The sequence below is a fragment of the Sphaeramia orbicularis genome, chromosome 24, assembly GCF_902148855.1.
Source record: "Sphaeramia orbicularis chromosome 24, fSphaOr1.1, whole genome shotgun sequence".
Lineage (NCBI taxonomy): Eukaryota > Metazoa > Chordata > Actinopteri > Kurtiformes > Apogonidae > Sphaeramia > Sphaeramia orbicularis.
Window position 1 is genome coordinate 20,007,845 of NC_043979.1, and position 12,373 is coordinate 20,020,217.

A 12,373-nucleotide genomic window follows, 5' to 3' on the forward strand; every position below is an offset into this window, starting at 1 on the left:
TCACCTGAATATTTGAGGAACACTTGCGCAAGTTTCAGGAAGCGTGTGAAGGCAGTTATTGAGAAAGAAGGAGGACACATAGAATAAAAACATTTTCTATTATGTCAGTTTTCTTGTGGCAAATAAATTCTCATGACTTTCAATAAACTAACTGGTCATACACTGTCTTTCAATCCCTGCCTCAAAATATTGTAAATTTTGCTTCCCCATCCTGTAGATCAGCTCTAGGGAGTCATCCTCCTGTAAGTCTTAAGCGGGGTACACACACAAGGATTTTCTAAATCTGAAGAGATTTTTTATCTGTTACAAACAGGGGCGCCGCTACCAATTATGGGCCCCATGAAAGGTAAACGCTGTTGGCCCTTCATAAAATTCAATGTCTTGTCCATTTGTCAGGGGGTGGGGGGGTGGCACGGTCCATACATACCACCACTTACGCTAGCGTGAAACAAAACTGAAACTTAATATACTTTCAACATCCGACTCCTGACTTCTATGCCTCTCTTATACAGCGGATCTTCTACTAAATTTTCACAACATCTAGCCTGTATCCACTGGACCCCCTCTATTGCTCTGTGCCCCTTCCCGGAATTTGTCATGTTTACCCCCCCTTCATGGCGCCCCTGGTTACAGACCCCACACATGACAATAAAAAATCCGACACTGAACAGTTTTGATCGTACTGTGTGTGGTGTGCGCCGATAATCTCAACCCAGCACACCACACACATAACCATTCTGTCCCACCGTCGATCTAGAATCTAGTCCTCCAAGCCAGAAATCTCGCATGATCAAATGTGATCTAACAAAAACGAAGAAGAAACATAGCAACAACCGGAAAACACAACACGCTAGAGATGCACAGTATATCGTTCGAGCATCATTATCACAATGTACGTGTGCGCAATAGTAACATCGCAGATCCTGCAAAGTAGGAAGCAAATGAACTTGATATGTTCTCATGTAATTTTCACCTGAGTACCTGACACACACTGCGTACAGCGATCCACCAATCGCGATCATTCTTAATCAGTTTGCCAAAGCAGACCACGCCCCCTGCACATGGAGTGAGTCGCTAGTAACAACATTGAAAAATGAGCAACAAACAAGAGAAAATCACCAAAAAACAAAGACTTGGTGCCAAAAAGACAAGCAACGTCAGTTATTTGGAATTATTTCAGCTACAAGAAGGATGATACTGAAACACATGTTCTGTGTCGATAGTGCCTTGCACCTGTCGCCACAACGAGAGGAAACACAACTAATTTGTTACATCGGTGCCACACAGCTATTATATCCTCCTGAGTAGTTTTTCATATTGCAATATATGTCACAAGGTTAAAAAAAATCGTTAGTTAGTTTTTTCCAATATCCTACAACACGCAGCATGTCGTCTCGGTTGTGGTACGACTTGGCGGAGATGTTGAATAGACATTCTCGGGGTTCCCACAGCTCTACCAACTGTTCAACATGATATCATGACTTCCTTTCTGAGGTCCAACAAACTTTATTTACGCTTGCCTCCTTGTTCCTCAGTCAGCTCGCTTCTTGATTGGCTACGTTCCGTCCGTTCCACGTCGCAATTCACGGAGTCATGACTCAGCAGCCATCGGCATTCCCTACATGGTCGTAAATATTGAACAAGTTTAATATTTGCGATTGCCTGCCCCATTCCGATTCGGATTCAATTATCGGGACAAATTCACTCTTCACACACCTCACACCACTGGAGAATTTTATAGGATAATCTTATAAGACATAAAATAATCTGACGTTTGCCGTCGTTGGTTGGGAAAAGGGATAATCAGGACAAAAACAGCCCGATTATCTTTAAGTGTGTACCCCGCTTTAGGCTGAAAAGATGGCACTGGCTGCAACATATTTACTCACTGGTTACATAATAAATGTCAAATAAATACTTGAACTCCCAGATTTGCCAGCTGTTTACTTATACCTGTAACTACCTGGGCTTGGAGATACATCAAACTTATTCCTCTTCACTCTGATTCTTTTTCAAGCAAGCAATAAAGCATATGAGGTCGTCCTTTTCACCTACAGGCCTGATGTAGACGGGAACAAGACAATAAGTACAGGAAGATGATCCGATATTCTGAACTTGAGTCTATAAAAGTCAAAACATTCTCTGGCCAGCTGCCCCTACAATTGTGAATCCTGCTGCAGTTTGTCTGCTCTGCAGCTTCCCAGAATGCAAAGCACATTTGGCTACAGGAGCCAAATACACCTGGTAACTGGGTAAGGTTGAGGTTAGGTCACAAATGAACTGCTCCACAGTTTGTTTGGAGACTGTCTCTTCTTAGTGGTTTTGGTGCAGTTGTTTTTGCTTCATACCTGAGTGTGATACTGTTCTCACACCTGCACAAATGAATCACACCAAGGGGAAAAGGAAGCACAGACTGAGGCTAAGTTCAAAGGTGAAAAAAAAAAAAAAAACACTGAAATTTTGCTTTGTTTTCTCATAAGAGGAAAACAAAAGCATGGGGCTCAAGCTAAAAATCTAGGGATGCACCGATACCACTTTTTTCCAGACTGAATACAAGTACTTATGTTTGATTACTTGCCAACAGTATTGGGTAAATTACTTTAAAAAGTAATTAGTTATAGTTACTAATTACTTTCCTAAAAAAAAGTAATTGAATTAGTAACAGAAGTACTCCTTCATAAATGTAATTAGTTACCAGGGAAAGTAATTATTGCGTTACTTTTTTGAAAATCCTTCAAATATGTAAAAGGAAACTGATTTTTGAGCGTGTTTCACAGGCCAGTTGTATAAAGTAGAACAACAAACAGGTACTGAATACCATGACTGTGGTGAGGCTGGGGTCCACCAGGGCCTGGCTGGGGTCCACCAGGGCCCGGCTTTTCCACCACATAAATGCATATCAGCATTTATAGGGAGAAGATGCTCCTCCAGTTAATCCCACATACTTTTTTCAGTCGCTCCTACAGCAGTAAATGCCTTCAATCCAGGTAGTCGGAGTCACTGATAACTCCTCCCCTAAATTAGCTGCGCACGTTGCTGCGTTCAAGTGAATGGGGTGTGCTGCGGACCACCCAAACTCGGACATGTCATTAGTCGTTCAGGTGAAGGCAGTGTGGACAATTTAGATTCATGGACACACAGGTGAAGCATGAAGGCAGTGTGGGCAATTTGAATATAAGAAAGGCTCGTAAACGAAAGGCTCGCAACGAATCGGTTCTTATCGTTCACTTAAAAGAGCCGTTCAAAAGACTCGACTTGTCCGCAAACGTCACATCTCTCGTGCTTGGCTGAATGAGCCAGGACGGATAACAGCTGTTAGAAATCAGTGCATAGTAACGCACCACATCTCACTGTTGGTAACGGTAACGGCGTTGTAACGTTTCAAATAGTAATTAATTAGATTACCCGTTACTGGTAAACAATAACAGCGTTACTAATGCCGTTATTTTTAACACCATTATTCCAAACACCACTAGCCGATACCGAGTACCAATATGAGTATTTAATAATACCATTACAGTTCTTAGTTACTTTTGTAAATGTGCTTTATTGTCGTTGTCATTAGTCTGACTGTAACAAAGTGCTGCTACTGACATTTAATGTGTTGGAATGAATGTTTCTCAATCAGTCCACCAGAGGGCGCTGTTCTTAATTAACCATACTGGACAAATATCAAGAAGAAGAGTAAAGTTTTTTGAAACAAAGAAGAAGAAAGTTAATAATAACAAACATGGCGCAACAGAGGAGGTAATACTTATGTGGATACTAAAGCTGATATAGATGAGGGTAGTTGTCATAAATATATCAGTAGTTTTTCGCTAACTCACACAGTCGCTCTTTGAAAAGATCTGCTACCTCCACAGTTTCCAGTGGTACTGCTCTGAATTCTCTGTCTGGGTAGGCATCCGCAAGCACCCGGAAAACTGACAGAATTACCCACAGAATGTAGGCAGAGGACGGACAGAACACTCCATCCATATCCATCTGTGTCTTTAACGTAACTTTCAGTCAGGGTTACTTTTGTCACCGTCATTTATTTTGAAAAATCTCCACACTGCTGACATTACTCCTCCACTGTGTACCTGCTGCACTATGAGGTGAACATCACGCTGCCATCAAGTGGTATCAATGTGTTTGTATCGGAGCACTTTTATGAGTACGAGTACAAGTACACGCACTCAGTTCTTCATCAGGGCTTTTTTCACTAGTAAGTTGCACACCTTAAATAATAATAATAATAATAATAATAATAATAATATTTTATTATTATCATTATTATTATTATTTTTATCTTTTTTTTAATTTTATATATGTATATGCATGTATATGTGTATATGTATGTGTATGTATGTGTGTATTTATGTGTGTGTGTGTGTGTGTATATATATATATATTTTTTTTTTTTGTGTATATCTATATATATGTGTGTGTATGTATATGTACGTCTGTATGCATGTTTTTTTGTTTTCTTTCCCCTTCACACGTCCCTCCTTCAGGTCATTAAAGTGATTGTATGAAGGTGTGCCACTCACTAGTGAAAAAAGCCCTGATGAAGACCAGAGGTGGCAACGTGTTGGCTGTATTTTAAAGAATGCCATGAAATAATAACAGCATTTTATTTTTACACAAATCCTACAGTGTGCCTTGGATATATTTTTTGAAATCTAGCGTGTTAATGTGGATTTTTTTGACTCTAAATAACCAGACACACCACAAACTTCCAAAGAGCACCTGTGGACAATCACCCAGAAGAAGACCCAGCAGCACTTCCACTCCGTTGGATTACACACAGTCAGTATTGGACCGACACCTGATACTGGTATCGGCACTGGTGCATCTCTGTAAAAATCTAAACCAGACTTGTGCAGTTATTTAAAAAAAATGCTAATTACATTGTTAAAATCTGTTGAATATGAGTCATAGGCCTAACCGATTTAAATTAAAATACAGTTCAAGCACTTGCCGCCTGATTAATATCCCTCTGTCTGTTACAAAATAGTGCATCATGTGTAGATTTGATGATCAAAAAAGATCAAATGGGAATACTGAACTTTTTACTCTCTCTGCTATTTCCACTCTGCAAAAAATAACCCAACCCTACATCTCAGTTTTCACCCTTTAACCTTTGTCTGATTAATCTGCATTTAAAATAGAAATGCCAAAAGCAGATTATTTTTCAGGTCCTAACCCCAATCGTGCATGGCTGGCTTAGTGCAGTATATCCAAATGCTCATAGAGAAGGAATTTCCAGCTGAAGACAACAAGATTAGATATAATTCAAAATGGCACTGAGGCAGAAGGATGTGCATAATAGCTTGTTGGTTCAGATGTTAATAAATTGTAACACTAAACGTCTCCAACATAAGTCCCTTTTAAATGTGGCCTGATTAATATTAATCGAACTTTGTTAAATATTCATTAAAAAAAGAGCATCAATTCAGTACTCAGCTCCAACTGCCCAAACGATACTTGGATAAGTGATAAAAATATCGAAACCATGTTTTCTTCTTATCTCAGCAGTTCACCGTGGACACTATATTATTTGGTGTGGACTTAAGGAAAAGTTTCCTACTGGACATAACATACAGGTCTCTACTAGGACTGTACTGACCTACAGTGTGTTGTCACTTCCAGTTTATTCAAGTGAACTCAATGTGTGCTATAAATTTTGCACTCTTTATCTTCTTTTTCATCTTTTATTTAGTGTGCCTCTCAGCTTCCTCACTCTATTCTCATTGCAATTTTTTTAAGTTTCCCAATACCTCCTTTTCCAATTCCTCATTTTCCCCAAAGTAGGATTTTTGTTTCCAATACTTTCCATGTTTGCGACTGCATGAATAAAATACAAGCTCCGTGCTCCAAGGCTTCCTGAACTCCAGCAAACACCGGACAGCCAACAGAGTTTTTGTGCTTCCTCCCAATTGGACATCTCTCTAAATATGCTGACATGGTGGTTCCACACCAGCACACCCTTTGGTCCATGTATCGCTCTAGGAATCACAGACTCATGAGTTCTTGAGTCAGTTGACTGAAAATGCTTTGGTCATGTACAAATTCGCATGAAAAACAAAAAAAAAAAATGAATAAGTGCTGAGGTTGCTATCTGCTTTGGATGCCACTGTCGCATGTAATGTAGAGCTACTGTCTCTGATTTAGGCTGAAGAATCACCACGGCATCTGGCTTCTGGAGCAATACACACTCCTGACAAGTGGGATGATTATTTATCACTGAAGGTTTCACTGGGTTCATTTTGTGGTTTTTTTTCTGGAACAGTTTTCTATTTATTCATCAAAGCTTAGTGTCAGATGCAACTTTCCATGACATACTCCTGAGTTTCTGAGGTTTTAAAGTGTCAAAGTACATTTAGTTATCTCACCAGAGTCACTAAAGCGACTTCAAATAGTGTTTTAACATCAATAAATCACTACTGCATAAATACAGAGGCACCGCGCTGATTACTATGATTACGTGAGAGATTCTGCAAGAACACAAACACTATCTTCTCCACTCCACAGTTTTGATTTCATAGTGGAACAGAAGAAGAAAAAAAAAAAAGGACAGCGTTGTTTCAGAAAAGACCAATAACCTTTCAAGCAATTACAGCAGCTTGAGTCAAACCATTTAGTGCAGACCTGGGCAAAGTAAGGCCCGGGGGCCACATGCTGACCCTGACCGGCCCGCATGAGGTCAATGGCAAACTAGAAGCACTCGGAGAGCGCAGACCTCCGCCAAGGCTGATCAGTGGGCCCCCCTGTGGGCCCCCCCCACGCCAAGGAGGTTATGTTTTTGCCAGGGTTTGTTTGTTTGTTTGTTTGTCTGTCTGTCTGTCTGTTTGTCTGTCCGTTAGTGTGCAACATAACTCAAAAAGTTATGGACAGATTTTGATGAAATTTTCAGGGTTTGTTGGAAATGGGCCCCCCCATGGGCCCCCCCACCCCCGATCACCACCAAAATTTAATCATTTCTTCCTTATCCCATTTCCAGCAAACCCTGAAAATTTCATCAAAATCTGTCCATAACTTTTTGAGTTATGTTGCACACTAACGGACAGACAAACAGACAGACAGACAAACAAACAAACAAACAAACAAACCCTGGCAAAAACATAACCTCCTTGGCGGAGGTAATTAAAAGTCAACGCAAATATATATCATGGTAATAGATGCAACCAATACAACGGCAACGCTTTTATTTTGTAGGATCTGCTAAATTAGCATTTTTTCACACATCCTTTCCATTCTCAGCATAAAGCTTATGGTTATAATAAAGCTTATTGGTTTGTTGGTCAGTTTCAGCCTATTAAGATGTTAGCTAATGCCAAAAAAAGAAAGAAAGTTTCATTAAGAATGCAAAGATTTTAACAAGACACGGACTTCTAAGTATTTCTTCACTGAAGTCAGAAAAGGAACTGAGAAATGCAAACAAACAAAGCTGCATTTATGGTTTTTATCCCTTTCATGCATGAATTATGAGAACCTTAGTCAATATTTTTTCTTGAGTGATTTTATTCCTCTTTATGCATGAAAAAACGATGCAATTGATTTTTTTTTTTTTTTTTAATTAACTTTTTTTTTCATGGAGTTACAAAAATGTACACTCAGCTGGACACCATGTGTTTAATTTTTGAAGGAAAGGAATATGTATTTAAAACCCATCATCAGAAAGTAAGATAAGATAAGATAAGATAAGATAAGATAAGATAAGATAAGATAAGATAAGATAAGATAAGATAAGATAAGATAAGATATACTTTATTGATCCCCCAAGGGGGAAATTGAAGTGTGTACAGCAGTGCAAGACCAAATGCATCAATACAATAGAAAAATAAAGAGATAAAAAATATAAACAATATAGACAAGTTTGTTCAAGTGGCTAAAGTGACAAAAAATAGCAATAATAACAATCATAAAGTTATATACTGTGTGAAAACTATGAAATAAAAGCATCTTTAATGCCGCTAATCTGATGTTTTCTCACATTTTCTCACACAGATCAGGTTTATCAAGAACAGCAAAGTTACAGTAATAGAATGAATTACAGTGTTTGGGATGATGCATTGGTGTTCACTGTGTTGGCTGATATGGAACTAAAACAATGAAATCCATGAATATATAAGAGAACAGCTGGAGAATAGATGTCCACTGTAGTGACCAGTATGCATGAAAGGGTTAATGTAAAGTTAACATGGAGCTGGTTTTGCATATTTTTGGACATGTTTTTGTGAATATTCATTAAATAGTTATATTCTGTGCTCCACATTTTCATTGTGTCATTGTATTGTTTCATTTACTGTTTTTATAGAGATATACTGTATATTGAGCAGAGCTGCAAGTGCATTTATTCGGCCCTTAATAATTGTCAAAGTTTCTCATGTGGCCCCATAAGAAAATTAATTGCCCACCCCTGATTTAGTGGAATAAAACGTGAAATACTTTCACTGTTAATGAACCCAAATGCAGATCTGGATTTCTAATATATGAATATAAATGTTAGGGCATTTTAACTGTTCATTCCACTTTTCAACCATGTCTTTTCATATAAATATTAATTATATAGGAAAGTTTAAACAGCCATTACAATGTATTTAGCAATATTTAAACCATTTCTTGTCCAAAGTAAAACTAAAGCTTTTTTGTTGCATAAATCTACAAATCTACAGTTACAGAGACGCCAAAGTCTAAACCATCCAAAACAACCTATAGGCAAAACAGTGATTACACATTATTTGTTCTTAGTTTGCAGAAACACACAATGACCATATTTTTCGACTGGGTTGCAGGAGCCTCAGACACATTTACTCACTTAGGCTCCGTTCAGACTGTAGGCAAATGCGAACCAAATCAGATTTTTTTGCACATATGTGACCTGTATCCGATCAGTTAAAGACAGTAGGGCTGCATGATATTGGAAAAAACTGACATTGCGATTTTTTTTTTTTTTAACCCTGCGATATGAAAAAATACTCAGGAGTGCTGACGTAAATGGTCAAACAAATTTGTTGTTTCCTCTTGTTGTGGCAACAGGTGCAAGAACACGTGTTTCCATATCATCCTTCTTGTAGCCGAAATAATTCCAGATAACTGACGTTGCCTTTCTTTTTGGCACCAAGTCTTCATTTATGTTGATTTTCTCTTGTTTGTTGCTAATTTTTCCGTATTATTACCAGCGACTCACTCCAAACTGATTAAGAACGATTGTGATTGGTGGATGGCTACATGCAGTGTGTGTCAGGTACCCAGGTTGAAATTAGATGAGAACACATTGAATTTATTTGCCTCCTACATTGCACGATATGCGATGTGACTATTGCGTACACGTACAGTACATTGTGATATTGATGCTCGAACGATATATTGAGCAGCTCTGAAAGACACTGTGAACAGCACAAATCTGATTTTTTCAAATCCGACCCAGGCCACTTTCATATGCGGTCCTAAATCTGATACGTATCTGATATTTTGCAATGTGACTTCAGTCTAAGGACAGGTCGCATTTATCCGACATTTACGTCATTGAAATGCGTCACAATTCTGCTTCCCAGGAGGCGGAGCAACAGGAAAAACATACCTACTTCTGTAAACACAGTGTGTGCCTGCGTGGTCACATCAGAACCTCTTTTGCACATGCAGGTCACTTCAGGGTCACGTTCTGCTCATATACGTAAAACTGATAGAAGTCGCATAAAGGCTACGTTCAGACTGCAGGCAAATGTGGCCCAAATCAGATTTTTTTTTTGCCCATACGTAACCTGTATCCGATCTGTTAAAGACAGTTTGAACAGCACAAATCCGATTTTTTCAAATCCGACCCTGGCCACTTTCATATGCGGTCCTAAATCTGATACGTATCTGATATTTTGCAATGTGACTTCAGTCTAAGGACAGGTCGCATTTATCCGACATTTACGTCATTGAAATGCGTCACAATTCTGCTTCCCAGGAGGCGGAGCAACAGGAAAAACATACCTACTTCTGTAAACACAGTGTGTGCCTGCGTGGTCACATCAGAACCTCTTTTGCACATGCAGGTCACTTCAGGGTCACGTTCTGCTCATTTACGTAAAACTGATAGAAGTCGCATAAAGGCTACGTTCAGACTGCAGGCAAATGTGGCCCAAATCAGATTTTTTTTTGCCCATACGTAACCTGTATCCGATCTGTTAAAGACAGTTTGAACAGCACAAATCCGATTTTTTCAAATCCGACCCAGGCCACTTTCATATGTGGTCCTAAATCCGATACGTATCTGATATTTTGCAATGTGACTTCAGACTGCACAGCCAGGGTCGCATTTATCTGACCTTTCTGTAATTGAAACCTGACAAACATCACAATTCTGCGTCCCAGGAGTGTTAGTTCCATAAACACAGTGTGTGCCTGCGTGGTCATGTATTATGTCAGGACCACATTTCCGCATACGGGTCACTTCAGGGTCGCATTCAGTTCATAGTCAATACTAATAGAAGTTTCATTTAATGTGTAATATGAACGAACACACAAAAAAATTTGGATTTCACCAAAAACTCCGAATTGTACATTAAGACCTGCTGCCTGAACATAGCCTTAGTTGCACTGCAATAATATATATATATATATATATATATATATATATATATATATGTTTATTAGTGCTGGGCAGTGATTAAAATTTTTAATTGCAATTAATCTCATGGATTTCTGCGATTAATCATGATTAATCGCATAGTTATACGAGGGGGGGGGGGGGGGGTTGCCGGCATCAACAGCGTGCATTGCCTTTAAGTGATATTTCAGACTGGAAGTACTCCAGTGATAAAAAATAATTCCACATTGCAGTGCTTCCAAACAACTTTGGACTTCTCAACCCCACCATCTGAAGATATTTAAAATGAAAATGTCCATGTAAAAGGCCGCTACTTTTCTCCATGTTTATGTCCACACCAGTTTATTTCCGCTTGTGAGTGATTGACAGGAGTCTTGAGCCCACTAATAAGTTCTAATACGAATAAGCCCAATAATATGTGATGTTCAGTTGTTCAAAGCAAGCAAAGGGGGCCCTCTAGTGGTCAGAATAAGTTGCACTAACATATGTTTTGTACTTGCGGTGTTCCTGTAGTCAGTTCAAACATAAGAAGGAACTAACAGACAGGTTTCTTTCACTCTGTTTGTATGGTCCGAAAAACATTTGCCTGTGAGTATTTTATGTTCAGTTGTTGTAAGAATGAATAGTATAAAATATCTCTGATGTGAACCTTTGTTGCTGGATAAAAAGACGTTGTAAATCTTAAATTAATCTGTAAATGCTCATTGTTAGTGTGTCTATGGATTTTCCCATTCAAGTTAGCATCGAGCTATCGATCTTTTCCCCATTCATTTAAATGTATAATGCCATGTAAATGTACTAAGGCGATGAACAGAACTCAGACATATTTTGTATGTATGTTGCAGTTTTACAGTGAGTCTCAAGTAAAAGATTTGGACAGAAGTTTTGGGCGTCCGGCTTTTCTTGGGAAACCTGTTGTCTATCAGCCGAGCTAATCGGTACACGCACACAAGCAGGGGCAGAATAATATGAGTTATAATGAAACAGCATTAATGTGAGATTTAAAAAAATGTCAGCGTTATTTAATGAATGCAGTAATGCGGTAATAATGCGTTAACTTGCCTAGCCCTAATATACATATATATATATATATATATATATATATATATATATATATATATATATATACACATTAACATATTTTTAATCGACCAAATCCTTGTACAGATCCACTCACTGTATAAAACTCCAATTTGCACTTTCTGTACATACTACAATATAAAACCCACTGTAAATAATATATACATAAACATATTTTTAATAGACTGGATCCCTGTACACATCCACTCACTGTACAAAACTCTGTATATATTACAAATCCATTGTAAATCTCATCCAATTATTGTCCTTGTCTCTAGTCGAATGTTTGTCTATATTAGGTCTATGTTCAAGCGTGATTGGGTTCATGTTGTTTTGGGTTCATGTTGAAACGCGTGCAAAGAAAAACCAAAGCCAAATTCCTTGTACGTGTTCCCATACCTGGCCAATAAAGCTGACTCTGATTTAATGTGTAATATGAATGAGCACACAAAAAAAACACTAGAAGCACTCGGAGAGCGCAGACCTCTGCCAAGGCTGATCAGTGGCGCCCCCCGTGGGCCCCCCCACCCCCGATCACCACCAAAATTTAATCATTTCTTCCTTATCCCATTTCCAACAAACCCTGAAAATTTCATCAAAATCTGTCCATAACTTTTTGAGTTATGTTGCACACTAATGGACAGACAAACAAACAAACAAACAAACAAACAAACAGACAGACAGACAAACAAACAAACCCTGGCAAAAACA

General features: G+C 38.6%; 1 protein-coding gene across 2 annotated transcripts in view; it reads right to left on the bottom strand.

Annotated features, from left to right (window-relative positions):
- Positions 1-12,373, bottom strand: part of syndig1l (synapse differentiation inducing 1-like) — a 128,900-nt gene that overhangs the window by 107,177 nt on the left and 9,350 nt on the right. The window lies entirely within an intron of this gene.